We start from the raw sequence: 20,608 nt of genomic DNA, 5'->3' as shown, positions 1-20,608 counted from the left end.
CAAAAATAATAATAAAAGCAAAATATTCTGTGGCAAACTTTGGGGGTAAGGTTAGGACTGTAATCTGTGAGTTTTGTTGGGGTGAACTCTGCAGCTGCAAGTGCTCCGGGGCAAATGGGAAACGGGTTAAGAAACCCCTTTCCCACTGCCTCTTTAGATTACATAATTCACTGTGTTTCTCTAGATGTCCTACTTTTAATAACACAAGCTAAAATTTACTGAGGACATCATATGTGCTAGGCACTGTGCTAAGCACTTAGGTTTCATTGAACCACTTAATTCCTACAAAGACCCTGTAAAGCAGGAACGACTGTTATACCTTCACCTCAGAACTGAGGTGCTGAGAAGTGAAGTAACTTTCCTGCATAGCTAGAAAGTGACAGACTTATCATGAAGCCTGTGTTTTTTATCTCTATGCTCTACTGTATCTTACTGGGCCTTATTATGTCTGTCAGTCATTTCCTTTACCAAAGAGAACAGCTTACTTCCTGCCCACTCAGCAAGTAGATATGTTTGACCAGCTGTCCTTAGCTTGGCACATGTAATGGGTATCAAGTAGTATTTGGGGGATGGATGGAGAGGTAGATGAGTAGGGGAATAGGTAGGGGGGATGGGTGGGTAGATAATGGGCAGACAGTTGGATGAATAATTTAATGTATGGGTGGATGAATGGATGGTGGGTGGATAGATGGGTGGATGAATAGATACATGGGTGAGTGGATCATGGGTGAAAAGATGAGTGGATGGATGATGGATGGATGGATGGATGAATGAATAATTGGATAAGTGGAGAGATGGGTAGATGAGTAGATGGGTGGATGAATGGATGATGAGTGAATAGATGGAAGGATGAGTGGATGGATAGATTGATGGGTGGATGGATGGGTAGATGGACTGCCACATGATCAAGGGTCTTTTGCGAAGAAAAACATTTAGGAACACAAGAAGCCCAACTAATCTAGAGCTACATACTCTCTGGCTGATTTGTTGCCTCTTTTCTCCAGATCCTATGATCTATTCTGTCTGCAAGAGGAGGGCTTCCTCTAGGTATCTAGCCCCCACAGAACAAATAGAGCAACTGTGTTCCCTCTAACAGCTGCTTCTGCCTATGTTTATTTTCATAGGTGCTTCACATTAACTTTGGAATTCAAAATGGACTTGCTCAGCATGGCTTGGTTTTCAGTAAGGCTGGCTGTTCCTTGATTCTGGTGGGATCCTGTGGCCCAAACCTGACTCAGAAGCATTGGCCTGCGGGATGCATTGTTTATGTCTGGAGGTCTGAGGCACCCCTATTGTGCAGAAACAAGGAAATCCACATTTTCCAACACTTCAGCTACACAACAGAGGCTAGGACTGAATATAGTGTGCTCTTTTAACTCCGAAAAAGTTCATAAAAAAGCCAAGCTTGCAGGATAGGGACAAACTCCCTCATCAGGCCTTTCCCCTTCACTTCCAGATGCCCATCGACCCTTATCCTAACTCCCACACAACTCCCAGACCTCTCTTATTGTTCCCCTGATTCCAGATGACAAACTCACTCTTGCTAAGGTGTTAGTGATTTACTTCTTTTCTTTACCATTAGAAAAAAATTTCTTCAATAAAAGCCATATTAAACTCAAAGCCAGAGTCACTCAAATTGCCCAAGCAGGTCATATGCACTGGGTCTGTCATTCAGCCTATTAGTTTCATGTATTCTTTTTATTAATATTATATTTAAATCAAATTGATCAGAAAATAACTCAAGCCCAAGTTCATTTCCCATTGACTTTAGTGTTTCTAGAGAGGTTCTTCCTGTCCTCCTCAGACTGAAGGTTTGGGGCACAAACATGCTAACTGCTCTCACCAATCCCAGGACCCTCAGCCCATGTCTCACTGCAAGGTATGCAATTCACCAGAAGTGGCCTGCCCTGTCCCTTATATAAGGCCTATTTGCTCCTTCGGAGTGACAAGATGCTCCAGCCATGAGGCTGGGGCTGCAGTGCTTCTCTGGCAGTGCTCTATCATCGTCCTCAAGTACTAGGTTGGTGAAATGTAATTACAGTGCTTGCCTTTTTTTTTTGAAGGCAAAAACTGCAATTACTTTTGCACCTACCTAATAGTTGTAGTACAGGAAGGTAGAGTTACCTCCACTGAAGAGTTTTCAAGATGTTGACTAAAGCATGCATTTTGACATGGGCATAAAAGAAAGAAAAAATTGCATTTGCCCTCCTTTGGTCTCCCTCTAAGCTTTTTGATAAGCTCTACATGTCCAACTCTAATCCTTTTGCCTGATTGTGAGCTAAGATTACAGGTAAACTCTGTGGACTTTCTGCATGAAAAGTTATATATACAAAAAAGTTCCTTCTCTTGTGCTCTAAATCCTGTTTGCCATTCAAATAACAGTGGGAAATTGTTGTCGTATCTGATCAGCCTATTTAATGTGAAAGCAGATTAAGTCTTTATGCGCCCTGAACCCTAAACAAACCTGCCCATGACAGGTGTGTCCCAGCCCCTGGCAATCGTTCATGTTGGGGCCCCAAGCTCCTTTTATTTCTTCAGATGGAGGGAAGGTGTGCTCTTGGCAGGGAGGAAGTAGTCAGTGTGAAACTGGAGAAAGGCATCCAGTCTTCCAAGTGGACACAGTGTCCCCACGCACGGTTAGCAAGCAGGGTGCAGGCTGATTTCAGCCCGCTCGGCCCCTCAGGGATAGTGCATACGGTGCCCCTGGCCCCTAGGGTTACCTGGCTTTGCTATGAGGATCTCTGGCTGCTCTGGAGACAGTTAAAAGTGTTTTAGCTTTTGGAATGCTTGCTACAGATTTGCCCATAACAGACCTAAAAACAGCAAATGTGACAGCATTGGAGCGATGAGAGTATCTAGAGTTGGCAGGCTGGCCAGGGGCTGCATCACCCCTGCGAGTTCAGAGGCATTTCTCATCAATGCCCACTCAGCAAAAAGATGCTGAATCTCAACCCTGGAACATGGAAAATTTCTCTGAAATTCTCCAGCCCAAACAGCTCTTAGATGTGCAAAGCATAATTGACAGAAACTTGAAGCTAGAAGCATCCTTGAAAGGCCACCTATGCCAACCCCCAGGTTTTAGGCAAAAGCACCCTTCAGCTATTCTAGAAAATACTCCTGGCAGCTGATGGAAAGATTGCGGGCTTAAAATTTCCTTTTGAAAATATGACGGATGAACTCTGAGGGTGTCCTGCATCCTTGTCTTTTTATTTTTTAATTTTATTGTGTGATGAAAGAAAAATTCTCTAAAGTCAGATGTCAACAACCCATCCCCACCACTATTCTCCTCCTCCTCCTCTTTGATTGGTTCCCTGGGAGACAAGATAAATGAGCAGCAAGGTTTTTGAAGCCAATGCTCAGGAACAACAACTGTGGGAAAATAAAGGAAGTAGGACTGAGCTGCGGTACAACTGTCATACAATCGGGGCAGCCTCAGTTCAGCAACCTGCGCGGAAAGTACTTCTCTCTCCCTGCATCAAGGGATCAGCCTCAGGAAAGGACCAGGATTGGAGCAGATTGGGTCCCGTGCCCACTCCCTGGTCCAATCACTGTGGTCAGGGGATGAGTGATAATGATTGGCCAGGCCCAGGTCACATGGCCACAAATGCCAGGAGAACGGAAAATCTTGCTGGAGAGACAAAAACAAAAGGTATCACACACCTCTAAAACTACCTCTCAAAATTGTGAAAAGACTAGTGAAAGTATACATAACTGTTTGGGAGGCCTAGGCGGGCAGATCACCTGAGGTCAGGAGTTCAAGACCAGCCTGGGCAACGTGGTGAAACCCTGTCTCTACAAAATTACAAAAATTAGCCGGGCTTGATGGTGGGTCCCTGTAATCCCTGCTACTCAGGAGGCTGAGGCGGGAGAATCAAATTAAACCCGGGAGGCAGAGGTTGCAGTGAGCCAAGATCGCGCCACTGCACTCCAGTCTCGGCGACAGAGCAAGACTCTGTCTCAATTGTAAAAAAAAAAAGTATACATAACTGCCTAACAGAGGACATAATAGGACACACCCAATTAATGGTCATTGTTGTTTCCTCTAGCAGCACCATAAGAAGGAATGCAAACAATCTTTCTTCTACAGTCTTGGAGCAAATAGGTGCTGATAAAATCAACATTAGTTCAAGCCTCACTCCCAAAGTTGAACTGAGCCTGAACCTTTCTGAAGAATGAAGAATGTTTAGCAAACATTCCCCTCCAGTATGCCTAATCTGCATGTATCTTTGTACTTCCTCGGCCAGATGGGCCTGGACCACCAGAAACGTCATAAGGATGTTTATCTCCTTGAAAACTTCGATGGTCCAAAAGTATTTCCAAAGAAAGACAGTCCCCAGTGTTTTTCTGACCTCTTCACAGAGCCAGAGCCAGGACATTTGGATGAAGTGGGGAAAATTCCTGTGTCTGAACTGAATATCAGCATCCTGCAATGTCTTATTGCCAAAAATGGGTCATGTATGTCCTTCCCCTCCTCAAAACTATAAACTCCAGAACCTCCTGAAGAATTAAGGACGGAGAGTTCTGGGCCCTCGGTGACAAGCCCACCACCCCTACTCCCCTGCTCCAATGCTATGCTGTGGCCAATTGGATGTCCCGAAATTCCCCAAACTCCAGGGTCACCTGCCCTCTGCCTCCTTATCATGCTCACTGTTCCCTCTACAAGAACATGATCTTCCCATCTACAGCTCCCCTAACCCAACCCTCAAAATCCCACTAATTTTCAAGCCCCACCTCAAAGCCTTTCCTACCCTTTCAACCAACTATGGTCTCGACTACCTTTAGTCTCCTTATGGAATATATATTTTGCCTTATGCTATGTTAACTTGAATGATGATCTTCATAATTTATTTAAAGAACATTTATCAAGAACCTAATATGTATCTGTACTAGGCACTGGTGAGGAGATGCATGAGATAAAACTAACTAGCCAGTCTGGGGCTCTTAGCAACCCAGGTGCAGTGTATTTCAACTGATGAATTTCCAGCATTTTAAAATTCATTTGCTTGTACTACCTAGCTCATACATTAGATAATTCAATCACTAACCTGCTCTGAGTTTTGGTGTCCCTCGATGACAAAATGAGAGCTTCAGGCTACATGATCACTGAAGATCTCTTCCCACGCAGCAGTAAATCTCTCATGTTCTGTCATTGCCTTGTCAGCACTTCGTCACTTTGTTCCTCTTTTATCATCCAGCAATACAAGGTGTCCCTCTGAGCTTCAGAAAATTGGGAGCAGAAGTTTGGAATTAATACATAATAGCATATCTATGTTTGCTGAACATAAACAGTGTGGTGGTCAAGTTGGTGAAAAGCCATAACCTCTTATCTGGCCCACAATCTCTTCCTCTGTAAAACGGGACAGTGGGAGTAAAGGTCACCAAGGCCCCTTCCAGCTCTGATACTCCGTGATTCATAATCATCCCCTTTTCCTCCCACAAGAGCACATCATGTTCTGCAAGGAGATGGCAGCCAAACCACCTGGAAGAGGGAAGCAAATACTCATCCACCCCGAGCCTCACCCCAGGGAGACCAGCTGAGTTTGAAGAAAAGGCTGCAGTGGAATCCAGAAGGCTTGGGTTTTAGCTGCTGGCCCCCATTCTCTGCATAAATTTGCTGTGGCAACCATTTGAACAACTTTAATCTCTGGAAAGAGCAACAGCCAACATTACTTGATTAAATAACTCACGCTCCTTAACTCATCTCCCAGCTCCCTTTTCCCAGGTTTGGTGCCTGCGGAGTCCTGACCATAGTCCTATGGGCAGAATGAACTGCATGGTCTGCAGCACCATGTTGAAGACTCCAGCTTCAATCAAAGAACTTGTTGGCCAGTTACCTGTCACTCAAATAACTTGATGGAAGATGAAAACTGTAGTCAACTGACACTGTTCCGAGCAGAGAAGCAGCTTTTTAAATGGATCTCCTTTTAACCTACTATATTCTGTCTTTGTCCATTCTTGCAGCTGTAGCAAAATACCTTAGACTGTGTGATTTATAAATAATAGAAATTTATTTCCCATAGTCTGAAGGCTGGAAGCTCAAAACCATGGTGCCAGCAGATTTGGTGTTTGGTGAGATATTGTTCTCTGCTTCCAGGGTGGCTCCTTGTTGCTGTGTCTTCACATGGCACAGGGAGAAAAGGGGTGGACTCTCTCCCTCAAGCTCTTTTATAAGGGTTCTACTCCCACCTGTGAGCACTCTACCAAAGGTGCCACTTTGTAATACTATCTTAATTCGGGGGGCTAAGTTCTAACACATACATTTTGGAGGGACATATACATTGAAACCATAGTATTTTTCATCTTCCTGTAAAATGTGCTGGCCAGTGCCTCTCAGCATGAAGCCCACACCCTATGCTTTAGCTCCCACCAGCTGAGCTATATGAGCTATATGCTTACCAGGGGGCAGCTGCACTTGTCCCCAAGCCTGTTTATGGCAACAGTCCTTTAATTGTAACCATGTATTTTACTTGAGTATCAAATAAACCAATGAAATATAAATGCAAAAAGAGATCCGTTGGTTATATAAAAAGAAAACTAAATTAAGGAGCAAACAAAGGTAAATTTCTAAAAATATTTGCAGTCAGTTTTGATGTGTGAAGTAAGTGGTGGTGTTTGATGAAAAATAGTAAAAAATGTAGAAAGATTCTACACTCAGTCCTATAGTGTCTATATCTTATTTCCCTTTGAAGAAGCTAAAACTAAAAATTATAAATAAGACAGTGTAACTGTATTTTATATAACAAAAACAAAACACAAATGCCAATCAGAAGGACCCATACTGAAAGAAAAAAAGTCTTAAGATCAAAATGTTGACTAATCTTTTTTCCTTTTTCTTGAGATGGAGTCTCACTCTGTCATCCAGGCTGGAGTGCAGTGGTGTGATCTCAGCTCACTGTAACCTCTGTCTACTGGGTTCAAGTGATTCTTCTGCCTCAGCCTCCCCAGTAGCTGGGATTATGGGCATGTACCACCGTGCCCAGCAAATTTTTTTGTATTTTTAGTAGAGACGTGGTTTCACCATGTTGGCCAGACTGGTCTCAAACTCCTGACCTCAAATGATCAGCCTGCCTTGGCCTCCCAAAGTGCTTCAGTTACAGGCATGAGCCACTGTGCCTGGCCCTGAACAATCTTTTAAGTTAAAATACAATATATAAGATATGTTTGAACCAGTTTCGTTACTTTTTAAGTACAAACCTAAAAATATTTTAGCTGAACGTAAATGAATGACATTCTGTAGTCTGGGACCCAGATATTTTATAATTTTTCAACTTACATTAATATTTTAGGATTGTCTCCATAGTTATCATTATTATTATGACAAATTTCAAGCATATATGAAATAGAGAGAAAAGTAGAGTGAACCTCCATATCCCATTGTTCAAACTGTACCATCTATGCTTCATCTTTTTCCTTTGCTGATGTAGTTTAAAACAAATTTCAGACATGTCATTTTATTCCTACTTCAGGGATATCAGTAGATATCTCTTAAAAATATGGAGATTTTCTTATATAATTGGAACACCATGATACCTAACATAATTAGCGACAGTTCTTTAGTGTCACCTAATACTTTTGCCTTTTCTTAGATTGCCCCCAAAATGTCTTTTCACTGTCAGTTTGCTCAAATCATGATATAACTACAATGTACACATTACATTAGGCTGTGTCTCTAATGCCTTTTTAAATTTAGAACAGTACCCTCTTTTTATGCTACTAATTTGTTGAAAAATCCCTTTTATAAATAGAGATGTGAAAATTTCAAAGAATTCAGAGAATTTCAAAGGATAACAATTGACAAGGTTTTATTGCTGAGAAATCTCAAACAATGCCAAAACAGACTCCAGATTTCTCAGGGTACTTGGGGAGCTAATGTTGTCATGGCCCAGGGAAGAGTTTCCACCTCTTTCAGACTGACAAAATGAACAAAGAACTAGAGCCTGGGTTGAAAGATGAAAGGTTTAAAGTTCTGAAAAACAAAGATTCAAGCTGTCAAGGAAATGCAAATTGAAAACCATGAGATACCACATCACACCCACTAGGATGACTGTAATCAGAAAAAGATAATAAACAAGCATTATTGAGGCTGTGCACACACACACACACACACACACACACACACACACACACACACATACACACACACCAGGTTTAGGGGTCCTTTATTAGCCAGTCTTGAGTGTAGAAGGGCCCTGCCCAGCAGGGGTTCATCTCCGAAGAGGATGGAAGGGAGCCTGCTTGGTAGCTGTTGGAAAGAGTGACTCAACGCCAGTGGGGGTCACCAAGGAAGAGCACGTGGTCACCCTCCCGGGTCCCTACAGTGTTCTGGAGTGGGTTGTTCTGGGTTCGAAACCAGATGGCCTCTTGACCCTGATTTCAGTAATGCCATGAAAGGAAACCCAAGGGGAACATGAAGGAGAACTGATTCTCATTTTCATTACTGGCTGCCTCGCTTCTTCTCAGGCCTGTGCTCACCCTTATTTTCCTGCCTGCCTTCCTGGAGGGCAGTGAGACGCAGGCCCAGATCCTTCACACAGGGGAGCAGGAAGAGAGGGAGGAAGAGGCTGCCCTTCAGCATTGCCACCATGGCAGCCTTCTGCCCCTGAGAAAGTGGAAATGCCCGGGTATGACATGAAAGCAGGTTTTACCAGGCAGCCAGGGGAAGCTAAGATCCCACATCCCCGTGGCTTCAGGTGGGGTGTGCTGTGGTGGGTGGGCTGTCAGGCACCATCCAGGCCTGAGGTCACAGAAGAGGAACAGTGGGATGGCAGTGCACAAGTTTCCTTTCCTGATTTTGCAAGTCTTATTCAGGCCATTCAAGCTGCTGGTCTTATCAGAAATGGGGTATCTGCCTGGCCCACACATTTCCAATTATCCCTCTGGCCACAGGATCCTGTGCCCATTTGGCAAAGGAATGGGTCTCAGAAGAAGCACGTGGTCTCATGGAAATTACAGAGCTCAACTGGATCTGCTGAAAGGGCTCTGGGCCAGCTGTTAAAATGAAAAGATTCCATTTGTGGAAGGGCAGCAGTGGGTGGGCCAAATTCCCATGAGGTTTGAAGATGCTCCTGGGCATCAGCCGGCCTTCCAGCCCCTCCCTTCTCATTCCCACTGCTTCCAGCTGCTGGTCCCACTCAGAGGAAAAGTGGCCACAGGCCACAGCCCTTCCTGGTAGCTCCAAGGGAATAGGTAAATAAACAGAAATAAGACAAACATAAATAAGAGTGTAACTTACAAAGCATCTGTTCCCAAGGAGAAGAATCCAGAGAAAACACAAAAAGTTGTCTAGAAGCCCCAGACTAGATGCTAAAGAAGTGCTGTCTTCAACACTGTAGAAACTGATACTCCACCCCCTTGTTCTTTCTGCTTCTAGTCCTGTGACCCCAGGAACCATCCTCTTTCCCTAGGACTACAGCATCTCTCCTCTATCCCCTCCAACCTGCCCTCTTCCTGCTCCACCCAGCACACCTGCAAGCAGGAGTGAGAATCGTTGCTATGTGGAGTGGGCAAGTCTTTTGACCACTGTCCTTCCCATTTACGTCATGCCTGTCCTAGGAGTAATAAGAGTACTCACCTCACTGGGTGTGCTGCAGGTTAAATGAGAAAATGTATACACCCAGCACAGAAAGCATAATATGTTTTCTTTTCTCTCTCCTCCTCCTTTTTCATTCTTTCCCCAATCTTTCCTTCCTTCCCCAAAAGTTAAACTTTTCCAAGCTTAAAGCCCCATCTTGGCATCAACTGTAACCTGAGTATATGGCATTCACAGCTGATTTGCAGGGTGCTGTGCCACACAGTTCTGAACCCCAGTGAGGGATCAATCCACACCCAGTCCTCAGCTCTACCAGTCTCTGGAGCACTCTGCACTGCTCTCTCCAGCCCTACGTCATGCACAGGAGAGGGGGCTTGGCCAAGTTTAGCATGTCATCACTGGCAGCGACACTCTGACCTGCAGTAATTTCTGCGCTGGTTGACATTCACCATGTTGAACATAGAAACAAGAGGCTCCCTGTAGCTGCTGCCTTTTGTGGGCTTTGCCATCATCCTCCTGAGCAGGTTGGTTCCTGTGAGGGACGCAGCTCTAACGTGCTTCCTTTTTGACTTCTGTGGGCCCTAGCTGCACCAACAGCGTGTGGATGTTCTGTGACTGCTACAGGGACCCATGTCAGGTCTCCCGGAAGCACCCCAAGCAAGCACGAAGGGACGGAAGGTGTTTTTTGGTCAATTCTACAACCCCGTAAATAAGACTCCAGCCTTTCACTTTGGGGCCCACACATCACAGTGAAACAGCCAGGCCCATCAGTTTGCTCCAGTGGAAAGCAGTGTCCCGGGGAGAGCATGATCATCCTCTTCAGATAACTAGAAACTGCCCAGGAAGCCTTGGCTCTGCAAGAGAACACTCACCAGCCAGGTTCCACGCACTGAGGCTGCTGTCCTTCACCCTGAGGTCTCCTGACTACATGGCGATCCCTGGCTGGCTGGTGTGAGGTGACCACCCTGCCTTGGCCCCATTCCTGCAGCATGGACCTCAATGGGCGATGGAAGTCACCCTTTTCCTGAGCTTCTAGAGTGACTTTCCCCCAAAAGGGGGCTGTGTGGAGTCTTGCGCATGTGCTGCATAGTCTTGAGAAATACTCCACCAAAGAGAGACAGAGAGAGAGAGAGAGAGAGAGAGAGAGAGAGAGAGAGACTATATGGGCAATATATTTAGAAACTATATTTATAATTATAAAGTATAGTATTAATGTATCCTCTTCAATGGCTGTTCCCCCTGTCTCGGAGGCTCTTAAAGTGTACGAGCTGATGAAGAGAAGGGAGAGGTCTTGTAATCAAGATGTCTGGTTAACATCATAGGGCCCAGTAGCTCCCAGATCAATGGCACACAGCTTGGGAAATGTGGCTCCAAGAGAGTTTCAGAAACCTGTTTGGACATCCAAGCCACATTCAGAGCCTCTTAAATACCACTTCCCATGCTCTGACTCACATGGGGTCTGGAAATCTATATCCCTAAAAGCTCCCCACTCTCTCCTTTGCCCTGCACGTGGGTGGTGCTGGGAACCACTCTTCCAGGACTTGGGGGCAGGGAGGAGGTTGGGTGGAAGTCCCGGGTTGCTGCTTCCTTTAGCAGTTAGTTATCCCATTCACTTAGGGCTTTCCCGTGAAGGAGACTGCTGCCAATTAAACAGAACTCCCCTCTCCTTGGTAAGGGCAGCATTAGGAATGCCCCTTTCTGGAATCGGTCTCTGTTTTCATCCTAAGTAAATCTGAGAAGGCTCTTTGCTTACATTTGGCATCTGTTCTAGGCCACAAGGAAGCAGCAGGATTAAGAAGAATGAATAAATGGGCTGGGGCTGCACATCCAGGGTGTCATCGATGGTGGTGGGTCTAAGGCCTTGCCTGGCCCCCTAGGTCCTGTTGGGTCCTACAATCCTCTTTCTATCCCGGTGTATTAGTCTGTTTTCATGCTGCTGATAAAGACATACCCCAGACTGGGAAGAAAAGAGCTTTAATTGGATTTATAGTTCCACATGGCTGGGGAGGACTCAGAATCGTGGTGGGAGGCGAAAGGCAGTTCTTACATGGTGGCGGCAAGAGAAAAAAGGAATGAGAAAGAAGCAAAAGTGGAAACCCCTGATAAACCCATCAGATCTCATGAGACTAATTCACTATCACAAGAATAGCATCAGAAAGACTGGCGCCCATGATTCAATTGCTTCCCCCTGGGTCCCTCCCACAAGTGGGAATTCTGGGAGATACCATTCAAGTTGAGATTTGGGTGGGGACGCAGAGCCAAACCATATCACCTGGGCACAAAACTGCATTTAATTGTCTCACACACTGCATTGCTTCACACCTCTGTGCTTTGCTGTCAGGATTCCCTCTGTTAATACTCATTTACACAACGCCTACTTTACTTGGATAAGTCTTTTACCAAAGATCGGCCCAGGTATCATTTTCTTCAGGAAATCTTCCCAAATATCAAGTCGGATCCAGTGCTCCTCCTCTGTCTTCCCAACATGCCAGGACAAAATCCCATTTTAACACTTAGTTCATAGGTGCTGAAAGGATGGGTTTGTGAGTCCACGTGTTACTGAACAATCAATGGACTCGGTGCCCGATGCACATAGAAGCCAATATTATGGCACAAGCTTTTGAGAAAAGAAAAGTTTTACTGCCCGTCAACTGGCAAGGAGGTATGATCTGCAATGGATCCTGCAATGAGGTGTTGCCAGGAGGCGTGATCTGCCTAGACCCTGCCATCGAGTGATGCCACAGCTTGATCTGATTGGAGCCTGAATTCTGCCATGCATCAGTCCCCTTCCTCAGTCCACTCCTCAGTTCCAGCCCTTAGGAGCCCCCTGTGATTGCATACTTGCTTTATTTAGGCATGCTCAGGTTATGTGACCTTCAACCTGGGGGTCCATGGCAATTGAAAAACAACTCACAACTTTGTTCCATAAAAGTTGAGCCAGATTGATCTGGTGCTGTTACACATACTTTCCCTGACCCCAGCTCCACCCACTTCTACTTTTAAACTCTGTGTGTGTATAAAATACGAGGTCTCATTTGTGAAAATTCTCGCTAAAATCTTGTGTCATTTTAAAATGCAAATTGCCCATCTATTCTTAATTCCTCAGTGGCCCTGGCGGAGCTTCTCCACATTCATGATTTTCAATTTATTGTCCTCTCCTCTCCCTTGTGAAGGGTTAGAACACCTCGACTGCACCTTAAATGTTTTAAGGTCAGAGAGTGTGTTTTATACATCTTTAAGTCCCTGAAGCCTAAATATGACCAGCTCATCTGTTGATAATCTCTTGGGAGACAGGTTTCATTTATGTGATTATTATCTTTTTGGTTTCACATCCAGAAATCTAAGCTAATGATTTTTTTTTTCTTTTGCTGGCTTCCACATTAAGGACTCAGAAATTTTTCTAACACTTTACAAGGGAAAGGAGTGAACAGCAAGTGGTTTGGAAATCACAAATTTGTAGGAGCTCAGCGAGTGCTACTTAGGTCTAAGCGACATAGGGCAGGTTTGGATTAAGAAATGACACCAGTTTGGGGCCGGGCACAGTGGCTCACGTCTGTAATCCCAGGACTTTGGGAGGCTGAGGTGGGCGGATCACGAGGTCAGGAGATGGAGACCATCCTGGCTAACATGGTGAAACCTCGTCTCTACTAAAAATACAAAAACAAAATTAGCCAGGCGTGGTGGCAGGCACCTGTACTCCCAGCTACTCTCAAGACTGAGGCAGGAGAATGGCATGAAGCAGGGAGGCAGAGGTTGCAGTGAGCCGACATCTCACCACTGCACTCCATCCTGGGTGACAGAGCAAGACTCCGTCTCAAAAAAAAAAAAAAAAAAAACCAAACCAAAACCAAAACCAAAACAAAAAAAAAACAAAGAAAGAAAAAAAAAGAAATGACACCAGTTTTGGCCAAAAAGTTCTTAAAACAAGACCTCACATTTTACAGAAATAATAATAACTAAAGAAAAAAAAAACTCTTTCCCCTATAGATTAAATCTATTTTCTTTGCTTGTGCAACCCACTTATTTTCATGTGAACCTGGACATCTCAACTAGAAACAACAGCACCAGTCAGGGCTCAGTGGGAGACTAGTGGTACCTGTGACAGAAAACTGAGCTGAGGTCAAGAAAAGGACTATCTACAAAGATGCGTGGGATTAAGGGTAATTAGTAAGGGATGATGAGGTGCCCAGGAACTAGTAACAGTTGGAAGCCGTTACCTAGATTTCCTAGGTAACTCAGAATCTGGAAAGAATGTAACAGCAGGGGAGCATTGTTCAATAAGGGCTGTGCCTTCAGTAGAAGAATGGAGCCACAGCCACCCATAGCTCACAGGAAGCTGGGGGAAGAAAGTCCCAACCTCACTCTCCTCGCACCTCCAGTCTCCTCCCTTGGCCAAACCCAACCAGAGGTCAGAAATCAAAGGAGCCTATTGATGCAGATCCTCAACCTTCTGGGACACAGAGGATGGTGGAGAGGGAGGAACGGGGATCTAAAGGGACAAGTGTAGAATACCCAGTGCAGCAGCTTTTGATTAGAAAAGAAAGTCACATTCCCTTACTTAATGTCCAAATCACAGCAACTCTGGGCCCCTACCTCCCACAAATTAGTCTTTTCCCATCAATCCCTGAAGAGGGTGTTGCACCCAACTTCCCTTACTGGTAGAACACAAGCCCCAGACCTTCACCTGCCACTGGCTTTTGGCAGGATCTGTGACATTAAAATTACATCCGCTCTTTTCTAACCCTAGCTAATACGGGCTAAGAGAGGATAGTCTTAGGATTTGGGGAACTTCCTGTCCAGCTGATTCATAAAAGTCACAGACCAGCTGTCTTCTAAAGTAAAACTACCTCCTGATCATGAGTGTAATATGCTAGATTTCTGGAGCCCTTTAGAAAAATGGGCTCCTGCCGGGCACGGTGGCTCACGCCTGTAATCCCAGCACTTTGGGAGGCCGAGACAGGCAGATCACAAGGTCAGGAGTTCAAGAACAGCCAGTCCAATATGGCGAAACACTGTCTGTACTGAAAATACAAAAATTAGCTGAGCGTGGTAGCAGGTGCCTGTAATCCCAGCTATTCGAGAGGCTGAGGCAGGAGAATCGCTTGAATCTGGGAGGCAGAGGTTTCAGTGAACCAAGATCGTGCCACTGCACTCCAGCCTGGGCAACAGAGCAAGACTCTCCAAAAAAAAAAAAAAAAAAGAAAAAAATGGGCTCCTTCTGGGTGCTCTTACTAAACACTGAATTAGAAAACATGTCTTTATCTTTATTTTGCAGTCAGGAGATGATGATGTATCAGATGTCTGCTCCATATGAATTAAATAAAAGGAGATGTGAAAGTAAACAAAAAAATTGACTCTAAGTCATGACAGAAATTTTTGCTTTCACAATTTCATGACCATTTTGGACAAAAGCATGGGTCATTTCTTACACAAAATGGCATTGTCTGTCCTTCAATGGCACTAGTTTTGTGATTTTCTGAGCTTCAGAGTCTCGTTATCCACTTACCATCTATTATTACTAATGTTGTCTTGAACTGAGACAACATGTTGTAATGAACTGGTTGTGAAATCTACTGGCAACTTCCAGGCATGCCCACCCATCTCAGAGTAGGATAAATAGGGGCCTGGAAATATTTTATGCTACAGCTTATCATTCTTAAAGGCTTACCACAAACATTTCAAGTTTAGAGCCCAGAAACATGATTTGAAGAATTCTGGCTAAATAGGCATTGGCAACAATTCTCAGAACCACTTTGGCTGACTTGGGAGCATGCATGACTCAACTTCCACCTCTTTTACCTCCAATCAGTTATGGTAAAATCCTGTTTAATTTGTATTCATAACCAGGATGCCTTTTAGAATGTTTCCCCTGAAGGAGGAGATACGCTGGATTCTAGTGCAGATCAGAAACTTTGAGTATGAAAACACTGGGGGATTGGTATTAGGATGTTCTTGGCTACAAGTAACTAAAAATCCAATAAAAAAACCCTGACATAATGGAGAAAAATTCTGATTTCACACAACAAAAAACACTACCCAGATGTGATAGGCTGGCTCCCAGGTTAGTGACATCATCAAAATCCCAACTTCTCTCCACTTTCTTGCTTGCCCATCCTCAGTGCAAATCTATTGGCCTGTCCTCAGGTTATTGAACTTGTGGTTATAAAATGGCATTCTCTGTTGTATCACATGAAAACACAAAAATGTCCAATTAAAAATAAGTTTCTGCTTTTCTTTTTAAGAGGGATGTAATCTTTTCTTAGAATCCTAGGAGACTCCTGTTCGTTCTTTCTTTCTTCTTTTTTTTTTTTGAGATGGAGTCTCACTCTGCTGTCACCCAGGCTGGAGTGCAATGGGGTGATCTCAGCTCACTGCAACCTCCACCTCCTGGGTTCAAGTGATTCTCGTGCCTCAGCCTCCTGAGTAGCTGGGACTACAGGTGCCTGCCACCATGCCCAGCTACTTTTTGTATTTTTAGTAAAGATGGGATTTTGCCATGTTGGCCAGGCAGGTCTTGATCTCCTGACCTCAGGTGATCCGCCTGCTTCAGCCTCCCAAAGTGCTGAGATTACAGGTGTGAGTCACTGTGCTCAGGCGACTCCTGTTATTTTTTATTGGCCTGAATTGTGTCACTGTTCAGGCTGAACTTGTTGCTAGCAATAACAACAAGGTCAGTCTGATTGACATGCTCTTTGATAGTCACTGACAGCCCCTTTTTAGCCCACTCTTGTGCCTTCTATCACCTGAGGGAGAACTACAAACCTTACATTGCTGTTTTAAGAGTGGGTTTGTACAATAGTTAGATACAGGTTAGTAATTTTCCAGAAACACAGGTTACTGAGACAAATGAGCAATTTCCCCAGCAAAACTTTGAGTCCCATCAGGAGTAAAGGGAACGTTTTCTCAGTCAAGGGGCAGTTGGCTGGCTTAAGAGGCCAGCAAGCAAATTCTATGTTTAAAAGATCAATAATGGGGCTCCTGGAGTCAGAGAAGAAATCTCACTATGAAACATCTTAGCTGCATCCAAGGTCACCAACAGGGGACATTATTGTTAATTGGAGGCCCATGTGATGGCATTTGTTAAATAAATGAATCTGTCCACCAGTAGCATACACCTTTTCACTGGTAGTGTAGCAGTCTTCCTGCTCCTTAGCTCAACTGGGTCCGAGTTCTTGTCTCACGACCAGGAAGAATGAAGTAAACAGACACTGGAGAGTGAGTGGAGTAGAATCTATTAAGTGAAAAAAAAAAAATTCTCAGGAGACAGGGGATATGGGGGTGGTTCCCTTCCCCAAAGGGAGGAAAGTCCCACGTGTGGCTGGTCCAGGGCCTTTTATGGACTCAGAACAGGGAGTGTGTGCTGATTGGTTTGTGAGTATGCAAAAAAGGTTAAAGTGAAAACACCACTCAAAGGTGGGCACAACAGTGTAGAAAACCAATTAGGAAAGGGTAGGTATATGTAAAATAGGTGAAGGGTGAGGAAAGTACACCAAACAGGAAGGCAAGTTCTCAATTTAGTCCGAGGATTTAACTTGTAACTTGGCTTTCAGGCTTTAAATTATCTTCAGCTTGGAGGCGGGGTTTCACCAGGGACCCTCCCTTATCTGCCTAGGCATTTAGCTGCTTCCTGTCACTATCAGTAACATATGGCCCTTTGGGTTAAAGTCCTGCTCATGGACCTAACAGGTCCCACACTGCTACAATCATTTCTTCCCTACTCTCCCAGCTTACATCAATCTCCCCACCTATTTTCTATCCCTAAAATCCTGCAGTATGTATAGGTTTTATACTTTAATTTATTATAATAGTGATTTGTCTTAACCAGGGAGAGAGTGTCATATAAGAGTTCCTGTGTTCGAATCCTTGTTCTGCAAATTACCTGCCATGGGATCTTGGATAAGTTATTTAATGTCTCCATCCATGTGTCCTTATCTGCAAATCGTACAGTAAGGGTGTCTAATTTATAAAAGTGTTATGATTGTTACAGCTAAAATAATTGGTATACAGCAAGTGCTCAATAACTGGTAGCTACTATTATTTTTAAAATATTTATGCCCTTTAGCCCAGAAATTCTGCTTCTAGAATAAAGAATAAGTAACATGAATTTTTATAAAAACTATATCTTCAGCCTTTTTTTATAATATCAAAAACTGGGTGTAGTCTCAGTATACAAGAATAGACGATTGATTAAATACATTATAGTATAACTATAAAATGGAACACTATTCAGTAATTAAATGTCAATATCTCTCTATATATGACATGAATGTTCAAAAAATATGGTTACATGGAAAAAAAAAAACAAAAATAGAAAACAATATGGTAGCGAAGACCATACTCCTGAAAGGATGAGTCTCTCTGGAAGGAAATTATGCCAGGACACTTACCAAGATGTTAATGGTGATTAGGATTCTAGGCTATGTTTTTCTTATCTATACCTTCAATTTTTCTATAATCCATTTTTTAAAATAATTGTCTATAATTATAAGAAGTCCATGTAGAAATTCAGACTCTCAAACTGTCTTATACTATTTTTGTCCTGGCCTTGGCTGAATGTCTTTCACCAAGCTCCCTACTCTGGGAACTAGAGTGAAGCTGTTCTATGAGGGGGTACTTAGCCAAGGGCAGCCCACCTTGGGTGGGCTGAGAGACCCACAAGTTGTGAGGGGCTCTGCCCAGCAGGGAGATGGTGAGCACGAGGCTGAGCAGCTCCCTTTGGGGTCTAGACAAGAGCATGAGGGATGGAGTGGACATGCTGGTAGGTGATAAGAACAAACCAGGACTTGGGAGAAGGAAAGGAATAGAGATTCCACAAGACAGAGAAACTGTGTGAGTAAGAAAACAAATGAGGTTTCCAATGTTACTTCCAGTTCCTAAAGGCTTGCTGGTTTCTGGGCCAAATTTAGTCCACCAGTATCCTTAAAGTCAACCCCAATTTCTGAGAGTATTTTTGAATGAGTCTCTGTGTGTCACAATAAAAACAACAGAATCATCAGTTCTCTTAGCATTGTCTTCCCAAATGAATCTCTTTAGGGCATGCAGCATGCCTTTCACATCAAGCGCATGGGGTTCAAGGCTGTGCACATGTTAGCTGACCACTTAATGCTTCATTCATTCACTCATTTATTCACTCAACAACTATTGAATGTATGTTTAGGAGGTGCCATGTATATTTCTAAGCACTGGGGAAACAACAGTGAATAAGACAAACCAAAAAATCACTGCCTTCATGGGACAGGGAAACATGTAAAATACAATAAATAAAATATATAGTAAGTTAGGGCATGAAAAGGGCTAATGAGAAAATTCAAGAAAGGGAGTACTAAGAGTGAAAAGAGGGTGGACAGGAGTTGCGATTATAAATAGCATAGTCAGAGAGTCTTCCCTAAGAAAGAAATATTTGAGCAGAGTCCTAAAGGAGATGGGGGAGCATGCCATGCAGTTATCTGGGGAAAAAGCATTCCCAGCAGAGAGAAGAGCAAGTGTAAATGCCCCGAGGCAATGAGAGCTGGTGTGTTTGAGAAGGACAATGACACCAATGTGGCTAGAGTAGAGTGAACAAGGAGGAGAGGGCGGCCAATGGAAATGGGTCCATTACCTATAACTGATATAAGTTGTGTTGAACTTGACAAGACTGAAGGACAGGGAGGCCCAAGAAAGGCCAATGGTTGTCACAGAGAGGGACTTGTTGAGGTGAAACCTTGACTTCTAACCACCTAAGACTGGAAAGTGGAGACTGAGTCATTGTTTGGGGTCCTATCTTTAAGTAGGAGAGGGGGTCAGGGAGGGAAAAGAGGAGAGTCTGGATTGCATGTGGTCAGATCAGGGGGGCACAGAAGGACTATGGCTTTTACTCTGAGTGATGTGGGGAGACACAGGAAGCTTTTGAACAGAGTCGAGACACAGTGTGACTTGGGTTGTCACAGATCACCAGGCTGCTGTGTGGAGAATACACTGCAGGAGAAAGGAACAGGCTTTTGCAGCTACCCAGGGGAGAGATGACGGTAGTTCAGATGAGGATGGTAGTAATAGAGGCTGTGAGAAGAGGCAAAGCCACACTCCACATGTGATTTGGAGGTGTAACACCACAGCAGACATGGTATCTTGAAGTGATATGACTCAAAGCAAAGCCTCTGGCTTCACTTTCCAGTTTTAGATTGGAGGGTAAGGCCATCCCTCAACACGTCCCTCCCGAAATCAACCTTCCACCTTTCTGGCACAGTATGACTCATGTCGCTTTTAGGCAATAGGACATTTCCATGGCCCACTGCCTGGATGAATCTTCTTTCCTAAGCTACTCCCATATTTCCTTCTTTCTGGCTATTCATCACCAATTGTCTAAAATAATTGAATGAACCACATTGTCCTTTTTGAGATCTCCTTATCAAGTCTTTGGTGAGCTCAGACAAAATAGCCAGACTGCCCTCTAAAATTAATTCACACCCATCATAGTGAGTGGTGAAAAGCTGAAAGCTTTTCCTTGAGGATCAGGAAAAGACAAGGATGCCCACTTTTACCACTTCTGTCCAACATTGTGCTAGAAGTCCTAGCCAGATCAATTAGGCAAGAGAAAGAAATAGAAGGTATCTAAAGTGTAAAGAAGGAAGTCAAGTTGTCCCTGTTTGCAGATGACATGACTGCATACATAGAAAACCCCAAAGACTCTACCAAAAAAAAAAAAGAAAAAAAGGACTAAAAACCAAATTCAGTAAAATCGCAGCATACAAAATCTACATATAAAAATCAATAGTGTTTCTACATGCTAATAATGAACTGTATGAAAAAGAAATCAGGAAAACAATTGCATTTACAATAGCTAGAAAAAATATATACCTAGGAATAAAGTCAGCCAAGGAGGTGAAAGATCTCTATGCTGAAAATTGTAAAGCACTGACGAAAGAAATGGAAAAGGACACAAATAAATGAAAAGATACTCTGTGTTCATGGATTGGAAGAATTAATATTGTTAAAATGGCCATACTGCTGAAAGCAACCTGTCAATCTGTGGATCTATTAAAAGTATGGAATCCCTATGAAAATACCATGACATTCTTCACAGAAATAGAAAAAAAAATCCTA

The 20,608-nt window shown here is 43.7% G+C and overlaps 1 long non-coding RNA gene across 6 annotated transcripts in view; it reads right to left on the bottom strand.

Annotated features, from left to right (window-relative positions):
* Window positions 1-20,608, bottom strand: part of LOC102130691 (uncharacterized) — a 217,814-nt gene that overhangs the window by 68,316 nt on the left and 128,890 nt on the right. For 5 of the 6 annotated variants that reach the window (XR_012417515.1, XR_012417512.1, XR_012417516.1 and 2 more), the window contains one exon: window positions 5,046-5,217. This is a non-coding gene — a long non-coding RNA (uncharacterized lncRNA). The remainder of the gene's footprint in view (window positions 1-5,045; window positions 5,218-20,608) is intronic. The other variant, XR_012417511.1, reaches the window with a different exon arrangement.

This window comes from Macaca fascicularis, chromosome 1 (assembly GCF_037993035.2).
Source record: "Macaca fascicularis isolate 582-1 chromosome 1, T2T-MFA8v1.1".
Taxonomy (NCBI): Eukaryota; Metazoa; Chordata; class Mammalia; order Primates; family Cercopithecidae; genus Macaca; species Macaca fascicularis.
This window is presented reverse-complemented; position numbering and strand designations above follow the sequence as displayed.